The sequence below is a fragment of the Crotalus tigris genome, unplaced genomic scaffold (genome assembly GCF_016545835.1).
Source record: "Crotalus tigris isolate CLP2741 ecotype Arizona unplaced genomic scaffold, ASM1654583v1 scf7180000024369.3102671, whole genome shotgun sequence".
NCBI lineage: Eukaryota > Metazoa > Chordata > Lepidosauria > Squamata > Viperidae > Crotalus > Crotalus tigris.
In genome coordinates, this window is record NW_024100539.1 from 1,526,421 (window position 1) to 1,551,196 (window position 24,776).

General features: G+C 42.1%; 1 protein-coding gene across 3 annotated transcripts in view; it reads right to left on the minus strand.

Moving 5' to 3' along the window:
• LYPD6B (LY6/PLAUR domain containing 6B) overlaps nucleotides 1–24,776 on the minus strand; it is a 112,542-nt gene that overhangs the window by 61,108 nt on the left and 26,658 nt on the right. For all 3 annotated transcript variants that reach the window (XR_005554812.1, XR_005554811.1, XM_039327837.1), the window contains exon 2: nucleotides 8,491–8,549. The gene's annotated coding sequence lies outside the window, so the exon portion shown is untranslated. The remainder of the gene's footprint in view (nucleotides 1–8,490; nucleotides 8,550–24,776) is intronic.

Here is a 24,776-nt window from a genome sequence, read left to right on the forward strand (position 1 = left end):
CAGGTGTTGTCTCTCCCTGATTGTTCTCATTGTTCTCTTTCTTTCCCCTCTCTTTTTAGGGCTGTTGCTCAAACCATGACATTCCACATAGTCTCCTATGCTCTTTTCTCACTAGACCTGGTCACCCCATTCCTGCCCTAGTTGAATTACTGGTGGGTAGTGGAAATGGGAGAGCCAGTTTGGTACAGTGGTTAGAAGCACCAGGCTACAAACCAATTCTAGCCAAAAGAGTTCTATAGTAGTCCCATGTTAGTCATATCATCAGTAAGGTGATCTGGAGCCAGTCATTTTTTCCAGTTCTAGGAAGGGGATGATGGCAAACCACTTCCAAAACACTTTTTCAAGAAAACTTCAGGCACTAAAAAAGTGATTTGAAGGCACAAAAAAAGGGGGAGGGAGTAGAGTTCATTTCATTTATTTCTTCCTTTTCCTTACAAAAGCTGGGAAGTAAGTTGCTGGTTGCTAGATATGTTTCCTGGTGCATAATTAGTTAACCAGCACTTTGTTTTCAAATAGTCCTGGGCATCCAAAAAGCATTTTAGAGTTCTATGTAATATAGTCACATAGTTATCTTGTTGGACTAGGATAAAAAAAATGGATCAAATTCGCCATCAACCATAGCACTCATGACAAAGTAGGATCGCTCAGACCAATCTTCCTCACCAGGAAAGTAAAATTGGAGAGGTATGTACCTAACTCCAATTTTAAAAGAAAGAAATCAGGATTATGAAGAAATGCACATAACAGCAACACAAGCAGCAGCACATACAACATGCATGCAGGTTGAAGTGTCTAGATGCATCAAGCTACTCTACCCACACGTGAAAAGGTATTGCAGTGTTTCTGCTGATGTAGTAAGATGCATTCCCTTTTATTGCCAGTAAAACCAAAATACATTTTTCATATGAGCCAACTGAGATTTAAGACATTTCAGTATTTCAGAACTTCAATATTTTAGATTTTATGAAAAGGAGTATGAAGCGTGTACTGACCTTAAGTCTGCTTAAAGGAATGTGCCTGGAGAATAGGAATCAGGGCTATTCCATGACCATCTTAATTACCATAATGGACAAAGCCAGAAGCTATAACCCAACAGATACAGGAAATCCTCGACTTACAGTAGTAATGGAGGCTGCCCATTACGATCATAGTCATAACGGGGGGGGGTCACTCACATACGGACTCTATTTTACCACCTTTTCTTGTGTAAGTCATTAAGCGAACTCTGCAGTCATTAAGCAAATCCACTGTTTGCTACGGGGCATTTTTGCAGAAAACCAGAAGTATTTTCAGCAAAAAGTCGTAAATCAAAGTCAAGTGATCATGGATGCTGCAGATGGTCATAAATGCGGGCTGGTTGCTGAGCACCTGAAATCTGATCACATGATCACCGGGGGTGGCTGCTGGAGCTCCAGAAATTGATTGTAATTGTGGGCTAGTTGCTGAGCACCTGAAATCTGATCACATGATCACCGGGGGGTGGCTGCTGGAACTCCAGAAATTGATTGTAAGTACATTGGGGGGACAGGTACAGTATGTTGTAGGTGGAATACTATCTGTCCACTCTCTGCCACTCTCCTTTCCAATAGCACCGAATGCCACTTCCTGCCACTATGATTTCTTTCTCCCTAGATTTACCTCCATTTTCTCCACATTATATCAATCTGCCTCCTCAATTTTTTTATCATGTTCTTTAATGCTGATTGATACAAATATACATTCCCCAACATTAGAAGAATCACTGTGCTCTCACAATTCCATTTTTTTTCCCAAAAGTACAAGTGTCATAGTTTCACCTTCCTAGTTACCCAACTGCTAATTCCCAAAAACCACATTGGATGATAGCTTAAAGATTTTTCACCTTGATTACAAAAATGGCTGTCATGTTACAATACTTTTTGATGGCAGATAGCCCAAACCCTAGGGATAATGCTATGGCTTATCTTTCATTTTTAGTTTTTGTTAATCTTTTGTCAATGTATTAACTGCACACAAAGGACCTGGGTGAGGTTGGAAGAGGCACAATAACCATTGATGAGGTTACTGAAAAATCTGCATGCATCTATGACAAATAGGCAGGCACCTTAAATCTCAGAATGCCCTGGAATTCTCCTGCATGTATTCTTTGTTCCTTCTCATTCCTTCTTTTTTGAGATGCAGGAGTTCTCTTGAGATTTCTTTTTCATTTTCAATGTTTAAGTAGGCACCTAAATAACATCCTCAGTACTATGATCTTGGAGAAATGAAGCTTGATAATTAGTTAAGGAATATTATATATAATGCATCAGGCTTGAATATGGTTTAGTGAAAGGTGTTGTTGGGGTTTGTTGTTTTCAGTGTTATTTTGTTTTCTAGTTCTTGTTATGCTGAGGTAATGAAAGGTTGATGAGAGTTCATTGACTGAGTGGACCATCATTGGATCAACTGCAAGGCTATTAAAAATGAGCAGAACATTGTGACCCAGCAACTCAGCTGAAATGGCTTTGTATGGAAAGTGACCAGAGCTGGAGAGGAGGAAAATGTCAGGTGATGGTGGATAAGAATTCCTAGAAAGGCAGACTTCCAGTCTTGCGTTGTAGTGATGTGTCCACGAATCATGGAACTCCGCACCTCATGGCTGGTTTCACCCTGCCTGTGGACCCTAAAATGGGTCTAACGTCACTCCAGAGAGGCAACAAAGGAGGGGCACCCCAATGATCACGGAATGACAGCAGTCGATCCACTCGATCCAGGGGAAGCCCTCCAAAACCCAACAGGAGAAAGGCTGGCCACACCTCAGTGACCAGCCAAAGCTACTGGTAGCTGAAGACCAAAGGCACTAATCAGAACAATGGTGAACAGTGTGCTTGGAATTGGGTGAGAAATTCAATCTTCTCTCTCTTATTTTGTATTTGATTCCCTGGAAAAAATCCCCAAGTAGCAAAAAATCCTCTGAAAGTGAGAAGAGAGGGGACTACATCGCCACCCTCCCACAGATGGAAGAGATGAATTAAATTTTTATGGGGAACAGAAATATAATGAAATGAGGTTAATAATACTACAGTCTGGATAAATCTGAAAACCATGAAAACTGTTAAAATTTCACATCTGAAAGAGTATTGATGAAATTATAAGAAAATAATTCTTTGCTTTCAAAGTTGGAAAATGAATAGCTACTGACATCTAGTGGAGAATTAGAGTATAAAACTATAGCTGCATTGACTTGAAATTGGCAAGATGCCCAGAAATAGAGAACAATTTGTTCCTTTGAACTTCAGTGACTTCTAAATAAACAGAAAACAGCTGAGAACAAAGGAGAGAAAATATACTGGCCTATCTACTACAGAGTAAAAACTATATTTATTTGGAAACTGTTGACCTTCTGGGATTATAAATACACTGAGCTGTGATTTTCAAGCTCAAGATCTGTTTGCAGAAGAAGAAAAACCTTGACTTTTTGCTAATCTTCTAAGGGAGAAACTACTGGAAAGCTTTCAGGTGATTAAACATTCTGGACTGAAATCTTGGCTGGCTGATAATAGTAAGACCCCTGAATAGAAGAACTGTTACAAAATACTGCTTTCAGTGGTGCTTTGATAACTGGAAACATATTGGACTATAAAAACTATATATAAAGATAAGAACTACATAAGATTTGGTTGTTTGGATTTTAAGTGGCTGGTTTGACATGGCTAATCAAAGAGACTATGGTATAGGTGAAAAACTATCTGGAGGGGGAGACAAAATGGATGTTGTACATCTATCTAAAATTGACATGAAACGACACTTAATACTCCCTCCTGAAGACCTCAGCTGGAATATCAGAGATCTGCAGGAGCAATGAATCAAGACAAAATAAACACATGTCAAGAGAAAATGTATGCAATGCTGCAACAGATTCAAATGACAATTGTTTCAAATCATGAGGAGATCAAAAACAACTCTGATGACATAAATGAGCATATCTCCAATTTAAATTTACAATTAAAAAACTCTCAAAAATGATGATGAGAATGAACAAACAAATCAGATAATAGAACACAAACTAGAGGAAAGTGATTTAAATATGGAAGCTACAAATGAAGAGAACTACAACTTAACACAAACAAAAGAAAATCTGCAAGATTTTACTACAACAAAGGAAATAAAAAAGATGTTTTATCTTCCAGGACTTCAAAACAAACTTGAGGACAAGAAAGAAGATCTAACAAAATGATTAAAAAGCTGTCAGGAAAATCATTAAAGTTTGGGAGACAAAAAATGAACATCCTACTTAATTTGTCATTTCTATCCCCAACAATATCTACAAAAATACAGAAAAAATCCCCTGGCAAGCTGAACATACTGAGTTGGAAAGTGACCTGGCAAAAGAAGAAGGCTAGAGTCAGATTTAAGAGACTTGATTCGACTTACCAGATGGAGTACTACATGATTAAACACTTGTTTGAATACAGTTAAAAGAATAAAGTTTACATATAAAGGGGCCCTGTAGTAAGAGGGATAAGATATATAAGTAGTATAATACTTTTCACAATACATGAAATGTAAAAATATTGGGATGGTGTATCTGAATGAAAAATTTGGAAATTTAAAGGTAATTAATTTTGAGAAAATTATGACTGATAAGAGTGGTTTGAATACAGTGGGGAAATTAATCTTAAATAAGAATCTTGAAAACAGGACACATAATGACTTAATAAGATCACTTTTATAAATACAATTGAAATATAAGCTAATTAAAAAGATATTATATGTTGATGTTATTGTTAGTTGTACAAATACTAGAAAAATGTTTATACTCAACCTTGTATGAATCAAAAATATTAAGAAGTATACTTGTTTAATGCAGACAAAAGAAGAATACTACTGGAAGAAGAGAAGAGCAAGGAAATATATCATTGCCTAACATATTAATTATATAAATTAATTATTATTGATTGTTTTTAAATATATGAACCCAGACAACACATTGTTTGCTAAGCACTAGGGATTGTTATTATAAAAAAATCAATAAAACATAATAATAATAATAATAATAATAATAATAATAATAATAATAATAATAAATTCCTAGAAAGGCTACTATATTATTATTTTCTTATTTTGGTAATTTGATCACTTCAAATGTACTGTGGATTAATCTGTGTGCATTCTCTGCTTTTTTGTTATGACAAATGTATCATCCATGTAATGAATCCATACTTTAGTTATATTAATGCAAGGATTACGGTTTCTAATATTTACATTACTATTATTAATCTTGAAATGAAGTTCTCATGGAATTAGTTCATAGATGTACCCATCAGACTGATAGTATGTGGTAGATATATAACATCAGAAAATTTGTGCAAAGATCGATGGCACAATGGAAGACACAGTTGCAGATCAATGGTGAGAGGCTGGGAGAGGTTAATATCAAGAGAGGAATATTTCAAGGAGATTCATTATCACCATTACTATTTGTTATTGCACTGTTTCCTCTGTCAACAATACTGAATAACTCAGGACATGGCTATCAAACATCAAAAACATCTGCCAGACTATCCTACCTCCTTTATATGGATGATCTGAAGCTGTATGGAAAAACATCATCTGAAATAGAATCGCTGCTCAACACTGTCTGTATATATAGCCAAGATATTGTAATGGAGTTTGGCTTGGACAAATGTGCCACACTTACTATCAAACAAGGAAAAATAATGAAAACTGAAGGAATCAAGATGCCCCACGAAAATAACATTAAGAGTCTGGATGAGGAAGAGTACTACAAATACTTGGGTATCCTTCAAGCTGACAACATCAAGCACACTGAAGTCAAGAAAAAGATTAGAGGTGAATACATCAAGAGAGTGAAGAAGATCTTAAAGTCCAAACTCAATGGAGGAAATACCATAAAGGCAATCAACACCTGGGCAATCCCAGTCATTAGGTACACAGCTGGAATAGTGGACTGGACTCAAGCAGAACTAAAAGCAATGGATAGGCAGACCAGAAAAATAATGACAATGAATCATGCCCTTCATCCACGCAGTGACATTGATAGACTTTATCTACCAAGGCAAATAGGTGGGCGTGGAATGCTACAAGTACATCAGATGGATGAAGAAGAAAAAATGGCTTTGGAAGAATATCTGAAGAACAATGATGAAGATGCACTGAAATTAGTATATCAGGAAGGCTTACTGACTACTGGAGAGACCAAACTGGCCTACAAGAAAGACCAAATGAAGAACAGAATAGAGGCATGGGAAGACAAAGCACTACATGGCCAATACATGAAAAAAAATAGCTGGGAAAGCAGATAATAATAAAACCTGGCAATGGCTAAGAGCAGGAAAATTGAAGAAAGAGACCGAGGGACTAATTCTGGCTGCACAAGACCAAGCCTTAAGGACAAATGTATACAAAGTCAAAATTGAGAAGACAGCAACAGACAGTAAGTGCCGCCTATGCAAAGAAGCTGAAGAAACAGTGGACCACTTGGTAAGCTGTTGCAAGAAGATTGCACACTGATTACAAGCAGCGGCATGACAAAGTAGCAACAATGGTGCATTGGAAGATCTGCAAAAAATATCATTTGCCTGTAAGCAAAAACTGGTGGGATCATAAAATAGAGAAAGTCATAGAAAATGATAAAATTAAACTGCTCTGGGACTTCAGAATTCAAACAGACAAGCACCTGCAACATAACACCCCAGACTTAACAATTGTCGATAAGAAAGACAAAAAAGTCTGGATAGTGGACGTGGCAGTGCCTGGAGATAGCAGAATAGAAGAGAAAGAACTGGAGAAGATAACAAAATACAAAGACCTACAAATAGAAATAGAAAGACTGTGGCAAAAGCAAGCAAGGGTAGTACCAATAGTCATAGGCTCCTTGGGTGCAATCCCAAAACAACTGGAGCACCACTTGAACACCATTGGCATTGACAAATTCGCTATTAGTCAATTGCAAAAGGCGGCCTTATTAGGAACTGCTTCCATCCTGCGACGATATCTGTAATACCATCAAACATCCACATCTGCCTATCCCAGGTCCTGGGTAAGGACTCGATAGGTAGACAAAATGCCAAATCCAGTCTGAACATCTGGCTGACTATGCGATGATCGATAATAATAATGAATTCCTAGAAAGGCTACTATATTATTATTTTCTTATTTTGGTAATTTGATCACTTCAAATGTACTGTGGATTAATCTGTGTGCATTCTCTTCTTTTTTGTTATGACAAATGTATCATCCATGTAATGAATCCATACTTTAGTTATATTAATGCAAGGATTACGGTTTCTAATATTTACATTACTATTATTAATTTTGAAATGAAGTTCTCATGGAATTAGTTCATAGATGTACCCATCAGACTGATAGTATGTGGTAGATATAAGCCAATGAGTTCCATTTGATATTTCAATTGTGTAATTGGCTATGATACACTGTATAGAACTGCTGCAATTGATTATTTCACTAGTTTTAATTCAACTGATGTAAAGAATAAGATGGCATCAAATAACACAATGATTTAATTTTCTTCTATTGTAATGTTTTTTGTTTTCTTGCAGCACAGTACTAGTGAACTGACAATACTGGCACTCAGCCACCAGGTGTATGACTTCTGTTTTTACAAACTGTAGCTTTATTTAGTACATTTATATCTCATCTTTTTCCATTTAGTGAAATCAAGACAGCATGTATAGAATTTTCCAAGCAGACCTATTTGTCTTCATCATGGTATTTGCATCCATGAATTTTAATAGATAAAGGGGTTCAATAAGTACACGATAAACCCAGATTCAAGTCCTCATTCAAGGCTCATTGAACAACTTTGGGCCAATCAGTATCTTTCAGCCCATGGGGTTGCAATAGGAATATACACTTAGAGGAAAGAATACTATACACTCTGCCTCAAACTTTTGATAGAAAGCTCCAAGCCATGAATCTTAGAAACAAATAACCTGACCCCAGTCATGATGCAACGTAATATCTGCATAGCTTCCTAACATTTTTTCCCAATCTTCATCATATTACCTTGTGTTCACTGTTTAGTCTACTATCCTATTTCCATATTACCTGACTTAATGTTTTACAAATATATACATTCCGATATACTTTAAAAATCTACTTATGAATGTATTTTATCTCAATCAAATCATCCATTTTAAGCACATCTCAATATTATTTATTTATTACATTTACATGCCACCCATGTTCACCATCAAGTGACTCTGGGCCAAGAACAGCATCAAAAAATTCACAGCAATGTTAAATCCATAAAATTCAAAAGCAATATTATATCTGAAAGTTCATTAGCATACGCATATATCAGACTTCAGATAATCTTAATCTGCAGAGGTGGGAATTTTTTATTCAAGGGAATAATGCTCATTAAATTCTTGTAGTTTCTCTCCCAAGGACCTGAAGCGGTATATTTTTGATAATAGAGAAGGAAGGAATGCATGCAGCAGAACGTGGTCCATGTTTATAGAGCACATACTGTAGTTACTGTCTTACCTGGATATAGTAAATTCTGTTTATGGAGATAAATGCGCTGGTTGTCATGGGCGGGTAGGCTGAAAGAAAGAAAACAGAAAGCATGGAAATGAGCATGAAATCGCATGAAACATAATCAGATGATTTACTTTTGTCTGAAGTATTCCATGCTGAGATCAAAATGCAGGAAAACCACATTAGTAAATGGTGTGGCACATACATCTTGGGGCAAAGGGAAGATTTATTTGCTCTATGCAAGTGTTTAAAAAGCCATTATAACTACCGCCTCAAGGAACTGCCCTTGCATGTCAGAAACATAGTTAGCCTTTGGGTTACAGGAAATGAATACTCTGCAGGAAATGAGTATCCTGCCAAAGCCACTTCTGTTAAACCCTCTCTTGGAAATCCAGGAGATTGCCTAAACTAGTGATCATGGGGCCATGACAAGACAAGCTCCCTGGAAGATTTACCATGAGGAAAGGATGCTGGGTCATCACAAATGCAGGGCACATAGGTAAAATTAAGCGGGCTTTAGAGGAGGACTGACATATGTTAATTACATTCTTAACTTTTATTGAGTAGACATAAACTTTCCCAGGAGCCACAACCTCTCCCCACCCCTTTGTAACAAGTCAAACACCAGCTTGGACACATAATTTTAAAACAGAGATCACAGAATAGTTATGATAGCAAAATGAGGGATCCTGACATACAGAACAGAGATTGCATAGTCTATCTGGGCTGCGTTCATTTTGATTGACTTCCCCATAGCAACCATGTCCATCCAACTTCTCCCCTCATCCCCTACTTCCTCCCACCCTTTTTTTATTCCTGTAAGCATTCCATCGGGCAGCTTCTAGAACAGAGGTGGGGAACGATGGCCCCTTTTTTAAATATATAATCAATTTCTATCATATCGTACTCTACATCAGGGCTTTTCAACCTTTTCACCCATTGTACCACTTTTAGGATATGGCAACATCCGAGTACCACCAGTTGCCCAGCAAGGTGTGAAAAACTTGATGACCCCCCCCAAAAAAAGTAAAAAAGTGATAAAGTACAGGTAGTCCTTGATTTACAACAGTTTGCTTAATGACTGTTCAAAGTTACAATGGCACTGAAAAAGTGCCCCCCAAGCCACAGCCGAGCAAGACACCTGCCTGCCCCCCGGCGGCGCTCTTCCTCCTAACCGAGGTTTTCATTGTTGTGAGCATTTCTGTTGAGGATTGGCAGCGGGGGTGGGGTGGGGGTGTTTGGTTTTTATTCCCCCCCCGTCTGCTGGGTAGTTGCAGCAGGTTTTGGTCACTTCACATGACCCTGGGACACTGTGACCGTCATAATTATGAATCAGTTGCCAAGCATCTGAATACAAATCACAAGATCCTGAAGATGCTGCAATATTCCAGCTGATCGGCGCTTCTTCAGGGCTCAGCAGAAGCACCAGGATCAACGCCGAACTCCAGCTGGAGCCTGGTGCTGATCCTGGTGCTTCCACTGAGCCCTGACAGCCCCGAAGAAGCACCAATCAGTTGGAAAGCGGCACTGATCTTCCGCTGAGCCCTGACAGCCCTGCAGCTCCAGCCGTCTCTCGCTCAGGCTTGTGCGGTGCTGCCACTGGTTCAGCTCATTCCCCTCCCCCACTATCACTTTTCTAGGATGGTCATGTACCACCTACCAGGTGCCAATGTACCACAGGTGGTACCCATACAACTGGTTGAAAAGCCCTGCTCTACATAACAGCTTTCCTTGATTTTCTCTTCTTCCCATATTGTTCTCTTTTGCAAACATTAGGTTAATACAGTTCTTAGTATTTTAGTAACAAAGAGGCTAAATAAAAACATTTTTTCTTACATTTATCCAATTAGTAATAGCATCAGTATAGAACTTCTTTTCTAGTTAGTCCTTTTGGTTGTGTTATATGTCCTGTTTTCAACATTCTCATTTAGACTTTTCCCCCACAAAATCATTTTTATCTGTTAAGATTTTCTCAAAATTGATATTCAAAGTTGAATATCTAAGCTGTTTCCCTCACAATAATCCTCCCAACAATTACTTTTCTCATATCATAAAAAATACACTACTCAGAATAAGAAAGAGAAAGAAAAACATATATCTCTCAAACTATATATATATATATCTTATAACTCTATTCCATTCAATAGTCAATGATTGAGCAGACCATATTGTATTTTAACCATATTCAAACAAATGCTTAATCTTTAAAATTGCTTCTAATCCCTTGGATCTGATTTTAGTCTTTTTCTTTCGCCAAACAGCTTTTCTCATCCATCTATTCCACTTAGTTAAAAAGTCTTGCCATTTTCTTGTGGATGTTGTTAAGGATGGAAGAGACAAATCAGGTAAGATTTGATTTCTTTTATCTTTTTTTGTCTCTCAAGTCGTAGATTTTTTTAGTATCTCTGTAATCTATTTTATCAGGCTTTTCTTCTTATCTTCGGCTTTGTTTTGTGATTCTGGGGTGTGGACTATCTCTTCCAGTACTGGTACTTCAGTCACATCTTGTGTGTTTTCCTCCATCTGTGTTAAATCACAATCCCTTCCACTGATAGATTCTTTCATTTTCTGAAAATTCTTATGTTGTGAGGTTAACATAAAGATATGTTCATTTATGTCATCAAAGTTGTTTTTAATTTCATTGTGGTTTAGAGCCATTGTTGTTTGAATTAGTTGCAACATAGCAAGCATTTCTTCCTGGAATATATTTGACTTTTCTTGACAAGTTCTTTTTGCAAGCTCTTGAGATTCCATGATAGCTAGAATTCAATTTTTTTTTCTTTCTCTGAAAACAGCTTTAAAGTCAGAGTCAATAGGTGTTTATCATCCAGGAAGGTCAGTTATGTTCTTTTCAATTATACTTTGCTTATTGTGGCTGGCCCAGAATGTTTTGTTTAGCTCTTTTTAAAGATCAAAGAAATAGGTTATCTCATTCTGGTGTCCTGCAATACTTATAACAAAGCAGCTAAAGTTATATATTCTCTTCCACCACGAGATGTCAGCAACAGTATGTTTCTGTCCCCCTTAATAGTTTAATTTGCCACTTCCTTCCATGGGAGGGCGGGGCAAAGCTCCCCCTCCTTTTCACTTTTGGAGGCTTTTTTTGCTTCTTGCAGTATCTTTTCCAAAAGTTCAGAATATAGAGTAAGAGAGAGAAGATCAAATTTCTCACCCAGTTTCAGCATGCTGTTCACCGATGTTCTGGTGAGTACTTGTGGACTTTGGCTGCAAGTAGCTTGGGCTGGTTACCGAGATGGGGCCAGCCTTTCTCCTGTCAGGTTAGAGGGAATTTCCCAATCAAATGGGACAAGCACCGTCGTTCCCAGATCACTGGGGCACCCCTCTTTCTTCGCTGCCTCTTCGGGGTGGCTTTAGATCCATTTAGAGTCCCCCGGCAGGGCGAAAAGAGCTGCGGGAAGGGGAGCTCCCCAATCCCGTGGCCGTACACTACCGGGCAAACCCGGAAGTCTGAATGATGATCCTTTTATGACTTGTGGACTTCAATTCCCAGAATTCCTGAACCAGGAATACTGGCTCAGAATTTCTGGGAGTGGTAGTCTTCAAGCCATAAAGGGGCTTCAGTTCCCCACCTCTGTTCTAGAAGAAAGTGATCTGCCCATCCTGAGCCATAGGGCAGGATGAAAAGAAAACCCCACTGAAAAAGAAAAGGATAGACTAGAAGAAAGGGGTAAGGGCACAGGACGCTATGTGTCTCTGGATAAACATTATCAAAAAGTGTTTTTTTTTCTAGCTGGAAAAAAAAATCCCTGTATAAGGAGGTTCATAATTAGCCTAAATTCTTGGTTCTATTGTTCCCAGGCTATAGAGACCCCTTGTCCTAAAGGTCAAATATCTTGAGCTATCAGTTCTCCATTTTATTAAAAGGCTTTCCTCATTTGGGTCTCTGTTACAACAAGCAGGTTTCCATGGGCCGAGTTTACTAATCAAATTATTGTATTTTATTAATCTAGACTTTTACACAGTGTTTGGGCCTCCCTAACTAACTATGCTGTTGCTCTCATCTCACTTCCTGTTTCTTCCAGCCGCTACAGATTATACTTCTGCATTGTATAAATCACTTCTGGGACCATTTCTTCAAGGAACACACAATAAAGTCAACAGTATGAGTAGAAGAGTAATGAAGTAATTTATTACCATTTGTAATGCAGAAAAAATGTACAACGCAGTGTTCTGCAGTGTTCCATTGATATCTTGAAAACAGAATTTAGGTACTGATATACTTTAATGTATGTGTGCAAGGAATATATAGGATATGCACACTTTCCCTCCTTTCCTTGGAGGTATAACTATGAGGATTATCACAATGAATTTGTTCTCTTCAGTACAATATTTTCCATTAGATTTTCTGTCATATAATTCCTAATTGCCCAGTGTCACAGTACAACTGTTGTAATTTGCACAATGAAAGGGATGAGAGAAAAACAAACTACATGAAGCATATACTCTGGGAACTATTAGGGAGGGGCTGCCTTCATCCTCTTTCTCTGACGCAAACTATCTGAACTGAGATGTCTCTTACTCCTCTGAAAGGCAACCCTCCCTCCTGGGGATCCAGACCACCACATCATAGCAGAGTCTACACATCAGAATCTCCTTTGGTCTCCAGAGTCAACATTTTTTTTCTTACATGAAAATGTTGCATATATTAATAAATATAGTGCAATATCCTATTTTTTGAAAACATGATTATATCCCACCCAGTGAACAGCATCGCTCACTCCACAAGGAAATAAAAGAGACATAAAACATCAAGCCTGTTTTATCATCTGTGATTAAAGAGGAAGCATGTATCAGAGTAGCATTGTATTTACAAGAGAAGTGGGAGACTGTTTAGGTGATGTTTAAAAATCTTTTAAACACATGACACGACAAGGGCACTTAGCCCCTCCTTGGCAGACCCAGGAGGCTAAGCAAGTTTAGCTCTGGTTAATATTTGGATGGGAAACCGCTAGGGTTGAAAGCTAGATGAGAGGTTGAGGGACAACACATCCTTAAGAGAAGAACAGAGTTGGAAGGGACCTTGGAGGTCTTTTAGTCCAACCCCCTACTCAAGCAGGTAACCTTATATCATTTCAGATAAGTGGCTGTCCAGTCTCTTCTTAAAGCCTCCAGTAATGGAGCACCCACCACTTCTGAAGGCAAGCCATTCCACTGGTTAATTGTTCTTACTGTCAGGAAGTTTCTCCTTAGTTCCAGGTTGCTTCTCTCCTTGATTAGTTTCCATCCATTGCTTCTTGTCTTGCCTTCTGATGTTTTGGAAAACAGGTTGACCCCTTCTTCTTTGTGGCAGCCCTTCAAATATTGGAACACTGCTGTCATGTCACCCCTAGTCCTTCTTTTCACTAGATTAGATATACCCAATTTCTGCCCAATTCCAAATACCCAATTCATAGCCAATTCCATACCAATTCTTGAAGAAGGCAATGGAAAAGCTTCTACCATAATGCAGCAAAGAAGGTTGGAAGAATGCAGTCACCAGGAATCGAACAATCTACTGATGTTTTTAATTAAGTTATGTTTGTTTCACAATGAAGAGCACTGAACCTTTGGGCTAGGATGCACTGAAAATGATCTGACTTCCCATTCTGCCTGCCCACAGATCAATAAGGCAGCAATAATCTCAAAATTCAAAATATTGTTTGTCTAAACAGCAAATAACAATCTTGAAAATTACTATGATAAAAAAACCCTGTATGAATTGCCATTTCGTAATTTAAAAAAATAAAGAAATTATTAAATGAAAAAAAGGTGGCTGTGTGGTTTCATTCCATTCCACCAGGCAAAAATATCTGTTACTTTAAGAGTTTTGATAGTAATGACAAAGAAAGAGAGAGAGAAAGAGATTAAGATTAAATCTTCCAGCTGCTGAGACATCCTTTAAGAGATTACAGAATCATAGTCCTGGTATGAAGGAAAAAAATAGAATTTAATAGTATGGCATTTGAACTATTTTTTTACTATCTATTTTTATTATAGACTTGTCATACATTTCTGGAAGGGGCGTTGGTCTTACCTGAACGCCTTTTCTCAGTACGGAGATGGATAATCCACGGATGGGTTTTCTCTGTCTGCCTGCTCTTGAGACCAAGTAGCCAAAGCTTGACACGCCCCCACTTCCTGTGGAGTCCATTCTTAACGAGGGCGAATTGGCTGATGATTGACGAGGTATTGGCTCTCAGCTCCCTACTAGCGGCCTGCTGGCCTTGGGGTGGGTGTGGATTATCCATCTCCGTACTGAGAAAAGGCGTTCAGGTAAGACCAACGCCCCTTCTCCAGTACAGGAGATGGATAATCCACGGATGGGACGTACCAAAGCCTCACTGTCCCAAGGGGTGGGAAACAGATAAGGCCGGTAGATTGATCTCTGAGAGAACTTGCTGGAGGACCCTCCTACCAAAGGAGGCGTCCGCCGATGCAAAGCGGTCTATCTTGTAGTGTCGTATAAACGGGGAAGGCGAGGACCATGTCGCGGCCCTGCAAACTTCCTCGATTGACGCCTGGGTAGCCCATGCCGCCGAAGTTGCAGCGCTTCGGGTGGAATGGGCTGTGAGATGACTTGGGGGCGGCAGGGATGATACATTGTAAGCTTCTGTGATACAGCTTCGGATCCACCTTCCAATGGTGCCCGCGGAAACTTTCCGCCCCAAGGTGCCCGCTTGGAAGGACACAAATAGGGCCTCCGATTTGCGGAAGGGTTCTGTATGCTTTATATAACGCCGCAAGGCTCTGCGGACGTCCAATGTATGCCACTGCCGCTCCCGGTCATGTGTTGGATTTGGACAGAAGTTTGGGAGAATTACTTCCTGTGTCCTGTGAAAGAGTGAATTCACCTTCGGTATGAAGGCAGGATCTAACCTAAGGACCACCCTGTCCTTGTGGAAAATGCATAGGTCGTTTCTGACTGACAGTGCGGCCAGTTCCGAAATTCGTCTGGCCGATGTGATGGCAATCAGGAACGCCACCTTTAGCGACAGGTGTCGCAAGGAAACGGTCGCCAATGGTCAAATGGTGACCGAGTGAGTGCGTGAAGGACTCGCGGTAGTTCCCAGGACGGGTACCTGTGAATTACTGGAGGTCTGGTGTTATAGGCGCCCTTGATAAAGGCGCGGATCCTGGGGTGGTGAGCTAAGGGAACCGAATCCGTGCAGGTGAGGAGGGTGGACAAGGCCGCCACTTGCCTGCGGATGGTCGCGGGGGCGAGGCCTCTGTCTAGTCCCTCCAAGAGGTAATCTACTATCTGAGGGATGTAGAGTTTGTGTAAGTCAAACTGCCGTTCCCTGCCAAGTGGAGTCAAATGGTGACCGTGAGTGCGTGAAGGACTCGCGGTAGTTCCCAGGACGGGTACCTGTGAATTAGGAGGTCTGGTGTTATACCCTTGATAAATTGGATCCTGGGGTGGTGAGCTAAGGGAACCGAATGGTGCCGGGGAGACAAGGCCGCCACTTGCCTGCGGATGGTCGGGGGGCGAGGGTCTGTCTAGTCCCTCCAAGAGGCATCTACTATCTGAGGGATGTAGACATGTAAGTCGGCCGTTCCCTGCACCAAAGGCAAAAACCAAGTGGAGTCATAAATGCTTTGAGACGGCGTGAAGCTTGAATTATGGTAATGGCCTTAATAGTTCCTGTGCCATTATCTGGCGCTCTGCCGCGGTCAGTTGTAACCTTGGGGTTCCGGGTGACTGATCCCTGTCGAACCCGGATGGGCGACTTTGAACAGTTCGGCACCACACCTGTGGACAAATCTGTACTGATCCTGAATCAGCTTTCGGATGACCGCCGGTATGAGTGGTAGTGGGGGAAAGGCATAAAGCAGACCCTGAGGCCACTGAGTTCTCAGAGCGTCCGTCCCCTCTGCTCGCGGGTTGAAGTAATGAGAGTAAAATCTGGGGAGCTGGGCATTGTCTGATGATGCGAACAGATCGAGGATCGGGTACCCGAACTTGCAGGAGATGTCTAGGAACAAGTTCGGGTGTAGCCCCCACTCCGAAGGGTCCACTGTGGTGCGGCTTAGGAAGTCCGCTTGCTGGTTGTTGACCCCCGATATGTGTTCCGCTTTTAGTGACTTCAGATTGGGCTCTACCCAGCTGAATAGGAGTCGTGACTCTGTCATCAGGGTTTTTGATCTGGTCCCCCCCTGCCGATTGATGTGCGCCTTGGCTGCTACGTTGTCTGTTAGGACTAGAACGTGGTGGCCTCTGATTCTGTCTTTGAATTGTTGCAAGGCTAGGTGGATAGCCCTGAGTTCTAGCCAGTTGATGTTGTTTCTCAGATCCGTGGCGGACCAACGTCCCTGTACAAACTGGGAGTCCAGATGGGCTCCCCAACCATACAGACTGGCGTCTGTAGTGATGGTAACTCTGACTGGTTCCTTGAAGGGTGACCCCTTGGTCACGGCCCGAGAGCACCACCAGCGTAGCGCCCTGCGGATTTGTGCCGTGACCCTGACTAGGTGGTTGGATGCGCTGGTGTTCTGCCGTTGGTAAGGGAGCAGAAACCACTGTAGTTCCCGTAGGTGGAGCCTGGCCCAGGGTACAATGGCTATGGCCGATACCATCTTGCCCAATAATTGGGAAAGTGTTAGTATCGGAACTGAACGTTGCCTGTGAACCCAGCGAGCCAGTTCCCTGATGCCGGCCACCCGGTCTTGGGAGAGATAGACCATACAGTTGGTTGTGTCTATCATGGCCCCCAGATGCAGCAGCCTGGACGAGGGAACTGTCTGGCTCTTCTGAAAGTTTACTGAGAATCCGTGTAATTGGAGGATGCGAATGACGGTCCTTACGTCCGCCTGAGCTGTCTGTAGGGATGTTGCTTGGATTAGTATGTCGTCTAGGTAACATTGGACGCGTATTGGGATTTTTCTCAGTTTGGCGGCTACCGCTGCTAGTATCTTGGTAAATACCCTGGGTGCCGAAGATAGACCGAAGGGGAGAGCTCTGTATTGGAAGTGTTTTCCCCCATAACAGAAACGTAGGAACCGGCGGTGGTTTGGGTGGATAGGGATGTGAAGGTAGGCTTCCGTGAGGTCTATCGATGCCAGGAAGTCTCCTTCTCTGATGCTTCCCAGGATGGACTGAAGGGATTGCATCTTGAATTTTTTGTATGTGATGTAGCGGTTGAGGTTTTTTAGGTCCAGGATTGCCCTCCATCCTCCTGAAGTCTTTGGAACCACGAAGAGGATGGAGTAAAATCCTCTGCCTCTGTATTCCGCTGGGACCGGTTCTATGGCTTGAATGTCCAACAGGTGTTGGATGGCCTCCTGCATGAGTTTGCGTTTGGTGGGGTTCCTGGAGACCGAGCAGTTGATGAGTCGGTCTGGGGGTGTGACCAGGAACTCCAGGGACAGCCCGGACTGGATGGTTTGTAATACCCAGTTGTCCGTGGAGGTCTGCTCCCACTGGTGGAAGAAGTGAGCTAGTCTTCCTCCAATGGGTAGGTCTATGTAGGAGTCATTTTGTCTTCCGGTACGGACGACCCGTTCCACGAAAGGATCGTCTTGACTGGTTTTGTTGTCTGGGCTGGAACCCCGGTCTGTTGTAGGGGCGGCCGTATGGTTTGTTCTGCCTGGGAGTGAATGGCTTGGGTGCCTGACTGATAGGCGTGGTTGTCGGTTGGTGAAAGGACTGCCTACGAAAGTAAGGTGTGGTACGTTTGTCTGACCTTTTGTTCAAGTGTGCCATGACCTTCCGCTTGTCTTTGTTCTCTACAAGATAGGGGTCCAAGGCCTCCCCAAACAGACCGTTGCTTGAGTAAGGGGCGGTCGCTAGCCGCCACTTAGCCTTGGTGTCAGCTTGCCAGTGTTTTAGCCATAGCATTCTCCTGGCAATTATGTTGGATGCTATGGATCTGGATGAAAAAATGGCCGATTGGAACGTTGCGTCTGCAGCGTATTCCGTGGCTGCTACCATCTTAGCCAGGTCCTGGTGTGTTCGTATGTCCTCCATAGGAACTATGGTTTGTAGTTGTTGCAACCAGATGAGGGTGGCCCGGACAAAAAAGGAGGCCGAGGTGGCTGCTTTGATGGCCCATGCCGCTGTCTGGTGGGTTTTGCGAAAGGCTTGTTCCCACTTTTTGTCATCTGCCTTAAGGGCCTCCACTAGGTCCCCAGCCATGGCTGTCTGGGAGACCAAGGGGGTCCAGGCTTCATCTACTTTAGGAATTTCTAAGGCCTCATTGAGGTCTGTGGCAGTGCTGTATAATTTTTTGTCCGTACCACTCACTGATGGGAAGGAAGCGGGAGAGTCCCATGGCTTCTTGATCCCTTTCAGGAAAATGGCGGGGCAAGGTATATGGTGTTGCGTTGTCACCTTTTCTACGAATACGGGTCTGGATGTGGTGGCCGGTGTCGCTTGCGGCTGAGAAAACTGATCCGTCCCCATGTCCGCAATGGCTGTGGCCTTGCGTAGTATCGTGAGGAAGCGGTTGGGATTAAATAATCCCCCTGAGGGGGGCTCAGGGGGAAGTTCCTCATCCTCTGACATAGAGATCCCAGGTTGATCCTCCTCTTGTGGTGAAGAATAACCACTCATGGAGGACTGGGCCGGGGAGACGGGTTCCTGAATGCCTGAGGACTCTGAGGGGAGTTCCGAGTGTGGCATGGCTGAGATGGAGGGCCCCTGGTCGTGGTGGGCGGAGCGCTGTGCTAGGGCTCGGTCCACCACTTTGGTTAATAGGGCCTCTAGCCGTCCATCTGCCCAGATGTCCCCTATGTCATTACCTTTGGGTGTGGTGACCGCAGGTGGAGAGTTGGACTCAGTGGTTGTGCCTGCCGCCGTGGTTGTTTGTTGGGCTGATGTAGATGGCGGATCCAGTGGTTGCGGTGTTCCTGGAATGGACCACGCGCTCTGGGTTGATGTGGATGGACCCAATGGTAATTCCATCTCGGTGGCCGCTATTTGAACCAATTCCAATTGGGCCTGCCTCTGCGCTCTGGAGAACTCCTTCTCCAGGGCCTGGTGCCTACGGCTGGCTTGCTTTTCCACCAACTTGGAGGGCCTCTTGAGTGAGTGTTTTGTCTTCGCTTTGCACTTGCCTGCCGCCTTCTGGTCAGAAGATGTGTTGCAGCCGTAATTGGGAGATGGAGGGGTCGTGCTCATGGATTGAGGCAACGAGGGTCCCTCCATTCCGCTTGAGCAGTCCCAGAAAAACTGAGAAGACGCTCAGGCAGGCAAGTATTGGCGGGAGCGAAATTGGAACAAGTACCAGGACTGTTCCCCTGATCACCCGACCACAACAAAAATATTCTCTCTGGGCTAAGGTCACGGTAGCTGAGGGAGGTACCGAAGGCACGTTTGGAACCACTCTTTGGGTTCCGCCCGGAGGCCTTAGGTGACCAGGCAACGTGCACCAGTAGAAAAAGGAAAAGGGAGGCAAAAAATATCAGTGGCGACCTCAAAAGGGTCTGTAGGCCTGACTTAATACACAGCAGGTATCAAATGGCGGTCACCTAGAGCGGAATTTATTCTTATTAATACTATTACTATTATACTAATAATAGGAACAACAATAATAATAAAATAATAATAATAATAACAACAACAACAATAATGGTGATGATGATAATATTGTGTGTTCTGTCTTTAGGCCTGTTGGCCCTGCAGTCGCTTAATTTTTAGCTTTAAAAAAAAATTTTTTTTAATTATTATTATTATTATTTTTAAAATTTATGTATCTATTTTTATTATTATTATATTTTGTCCTATTATTATATGTGTGTATCGGGGGTGGAGCGCTGGTTGTGTGCTCCTATTCCGCCTCTATCAGTGATTCCAGATATGATGTAGAGCTTCCTTAAGCTCGGTTTGCCTTTCTCTGGCAAGAGATGGCAGCCACAGCTCGTTTCTCCCTGAAAAAGGGCTTTGCGGATCCCAGGAGGGTTCTCTAGCCTCCGTTTCTTGGTTGGGGCTTACTCCCTTCCTGTGCTTCGTTTCCCTCTGAAAATAAGCTCCGCAGCCTCCCAGAAGCTGCTTGTGCCCGGGGATTTAAATTTGGCGCGCTGGTGACGTTTTAAGGGAATCCCAGTCAGGGATTGCCTTTGTTGTCTGAAAACGGCAACTAAAATGGCGCCCGCGGTTGCCCTGGGCTGCTAGGGAATCTCCGATGATCCGAATTCAAGTTTGAATCCGGACCTGGAGATTGTTATTTTTTCCCCCAATTTGAGGAAAAAATCCCTTGGAAGGTTGGGGAGAAAAGCTCAGCAAGTGGTCTCTGCTGATGCCTTTCCCCCCCCCCTTTTCCACCTCCAGAGCCCTGGGGCTGACTGGGATCCGTGGGGAGTTTCCCCCCCACACACCCCCTTTTTCAATTTTAATATAGGATCAGGGATGATCCCAAGGAAAACTTAGTGGTTGGGGAAAAGGTTCAGCAAGTAGTCTCTGCTGATGCCTTCTTCCCCCCCTTTTCACCCCCCAGAGCCCTGGGGCTGGCTGATATCTGTGGGGAAATTTCCCTCCCCACCAATCCCCTTTTTAATTTTAGGTTTGAGATCAGGACTGATCCCCAGAAAATTTTGTGGTTAAATTCCTATAGGTGGCAATTTTTTTTTGGAAGGGGAAGCCAATTATCAAGGGATAATCAATCAATGGATTTCTTGTCTAACCTGATAAGCTGAGAGCCACGCCAAAACAAGTCTTCTTCGAGCAGAGACCAAGTTAAGAATGGACTCCACAGGAAGTGGGGGCGTGTCAAGCTTTGGCTACTTGGTCTCAAGAGCAGGCAGACAGAGAAAACCCATCCGTGGATTATCCATCTCCTGTACTGGAGAACAATTTCTTCTCAAAAATATATTTACATGAAAAACAGATATGTATTACACTGAGGATGTATGAAATTATTTTTCAAAACAACATACTCCAAATTTAGCCTGGTAGTTTAAAAAAACATTTTATTATTGGATTTATAGGACATGTCTTCATTCCTGAACCAATTGCTTCACTTTATTGCCCATATTGTTACTGTCTGCCATATCTGTTTTTATCCAGTCTCCTGAAATTTTGCCTTAAGAGATTTGGACAAAAATGTGGTTTAAGGATATTTAAACTCCTCTAAGGGAAATTCATGATTTCCCAAAGAATACCAAAGCTGTCATCAGGCTCATAGCATATGAAATAAGATTAATTACCATGAAATTCAGATAGCCACCTTCCAGGATAGCCAAGGAATTACCTCGAGCAACATTTGCTAGTGGAAAGAAAAGTTATAAATTTCATAAATATATATTTAAATAGAGAGATAAATAGATGACAGCCTCATGTGGAAAAGGCTAGGTATCTTCCTGAAACCAAGCACTGTATTGCCTGCATTTTAGACGAACTGAACTCTAGTTTATAGATGGCTCAATGAATATAAAATACAGAAAAATATAAAATATAAAAATATAAATTCACAAAATTACAAACAGATAAATAAAGAACTGGAACACCATGGTATCTGATACTGCACAATGTCATCATAAAAAACAGATTGCAGTCCATGAAAACATAGGCCATAATAAATATGTTAAGTTTCTAAACTATCTCAAGATTTATTACAACTTGGCTCCAACAAAATAACACAGCTATCTTTAGGGAAACCTTAAAAATCAGAAATGATTTGGTTGAAAATGAAATTACTACATTGCTGTCAGAAGTATCAGAATGTCATAGGTCTTAAACCTTTAAAATTATACAAAAGATCCACACAAAAGCACTTAGAGAAAGATCAGAGTGTTAGTTATTAAGGAATTACAGGGCTTTGTGCTGTTTTTTGCTGCAAGATATATGTACTCCACTTTGAAACTTGACTATAATGGAAACTGTAATGCAGTGTAAACCGCAACTTAGTACCTGATTTGTACAAAATACAACCACCCCCCCCAAAATGTACAGTTCAACTAGGGAATGAAAATAATCTTAGTATTATAAACAAGCATAGAAGGATGCTTAAAATAATCACTGTAGGTTTCATTTATAGTTGCTAAAAGCTATGTAGAAAGAGAACACAACAGGGCTTGAATATATTCTTTTAAAAAAACTAGCAGATTTGCAAAGCACAATCAAGAAATGGTAAAGATCAAGAAATGATGAAGTGAAATTATGTTCTAAATAGTGTAGTAAATCAGCGCACACACCCACACACACCTTACAGCAGTGGTTATCAACCTTTTTAATGCCGTGACCCCCAACTGGTCGTAAGTCGAGGACTACTCAACCGGTCGTAAGTCGAAGACTACTCAACTGGTGCAGCACCGTTTGCAGAATGGGACTTTTGGCGGGCTCAGCAGGGCAGAGACAGCCTGGACAATTCCTATTGGCTTTTGAAAGCCAATAGAATTAGACTCTATTCAAGAGAGTCTATTCTATTGGCTTCCAAAAGCCAACAGAATAAAAGGGAGTAGCACAGCTAAGGAAAAGGGGGGGAAAAATGGCGGACTGCGTTGTTTGGCAACCCCCGTGAAATGGTCGTTCAACCCCAAATGGGGTCCCGACCCACAGGTTGAGAACCACTGCCTTAGAGAATGAAATGTTTTGGAGAATATTTCCCCTAAAGGAGAAATGGAGAAAATTCTTAACAAGGCAGAAAGCAGCCCCAGCTTCAAGCAAAAGATGAAGAGGCCAGTCTGAATGTATCCATTCAGAAACATTGGACCACTGTTTTCATAAGCAAAGAGCAAACAGAGGCTCCAAATGAGCAACACAATTAGGCAAGCCAAATATTGACAAGATTAGCTCAGACAAATACTTAGGATTTGCATTTCCCCTTTTGCCTATAGAGCAGACATGTCAAACTCGCGATGTCATGTGATGTCACGCAACATATTGGGACGGTTTTGCCATTGCCGGCAATGGGATGGGCTATAGAGCCACCATGATCCCTACATGACCCCATAGGAATCTGGCAATAGCCATTAGAATATTAAAGAACATCTCAAATAAAAGCCCAAAGAAGGTATAAAACCCACCTACTCTCAACTCCATTTTGTCCCAGAATTACATGCTGTTGTTGATTCTGCTCAGCACTGAACCTTTTTTCCTAAACAACCAGCCTCCATTTTATTTCCAGCATCTTAGCCTCCATTTTATTCCCAGTGTCTTACTCCCGGCTTAGAACTGGACCTGATTTTTCTTCCTGTAATAATCCACACCAACATATTTTCTATTGTTTGCATGGTTGCAGGCAATACAATTTATTATGAATCATGCCCTATCCACATTAACTGTAATCATGTTTTAAATAGATGAATCATAATTAGCTAGGGACACACTAAAAATTGAAAGACATCTGGAGATTATGTAGAATCACAGAAAACTTGCCTAGTACTTTGTCACTTTATCAGAGGCTGGTTTTTCCAATCCAGTATTGTCAGCATTTGTTTACAGTAGATCTTCAAAGATGCCCTACCACTCAGCTGCAACCTTTCCTTTTACCAAACTCTAAGAGTTCTGACTGCTTTCACTGCCTCTTTGACTTTGCAGATAGACCCCGACTTACAATCACAATTGGCAGTGGAATTTCCATCACAAAGAGATGTAGTTGTAGTCAGGTGGCTTCATTGTTTAACAACCGCAAATATATTGGTTGTCATCGTAACTCCAGATGCATGGGTCATTAAGTGGAAGGGGAAAGGAGTCCCAGGTAAGGGGAGTGAGGCCACCACAGAGGGGTTGGGAGAGGCCCTGAATGACTGATCGCAGACTGTGTACAGATTGGCAGGAACGGAGGTACTGCAGTACAGTGGGAGCACAGCAAGGCCAGGGAAGAGCATGAAGCACCTTCTTGGTGCACTGCAGTTGTGGGGCTGCAAGAAGCCCCTAAAGTACAGTGAAGCTGCAGCAAGGTTACAGCTACCTTAACACAGCCTAGCAGCACACTGCAAAGAGGCTTTTTTGTGCATCGCAGCTCTGGGACAACAAAAAGCGACAAGGCGATGCAGTGCAAAGCCTAGCTCCAGCCCAGCAAGGTGGTGTAAAGGAACTTCTTAGTGCCCTGAAAAGCCACAGTTGGCCCAGTCTAGTCCCAGCCACAACTGCCGAAAGCCCTACAGACCATCAGCCCTTCAACTGACCTTGTCTGTCTTATTGCTCCCACAGTTGACAAGGCATGCTTGGCCTGATCCTTCGTGAAACAGCTGCTGGCTACATGAAGCCATTTCCCTCAGGTCTCATGAGGAAATTTGTGTATATGACCTGGGAAAATAAACTTTGTGTGGTTAGTAGCAACTCATGAAGAGCCAATCCAGACATGCTTGGTCAACCGCAGGAGAAAGAAAACATGGAAGTCAGCTAGGACAGCAGA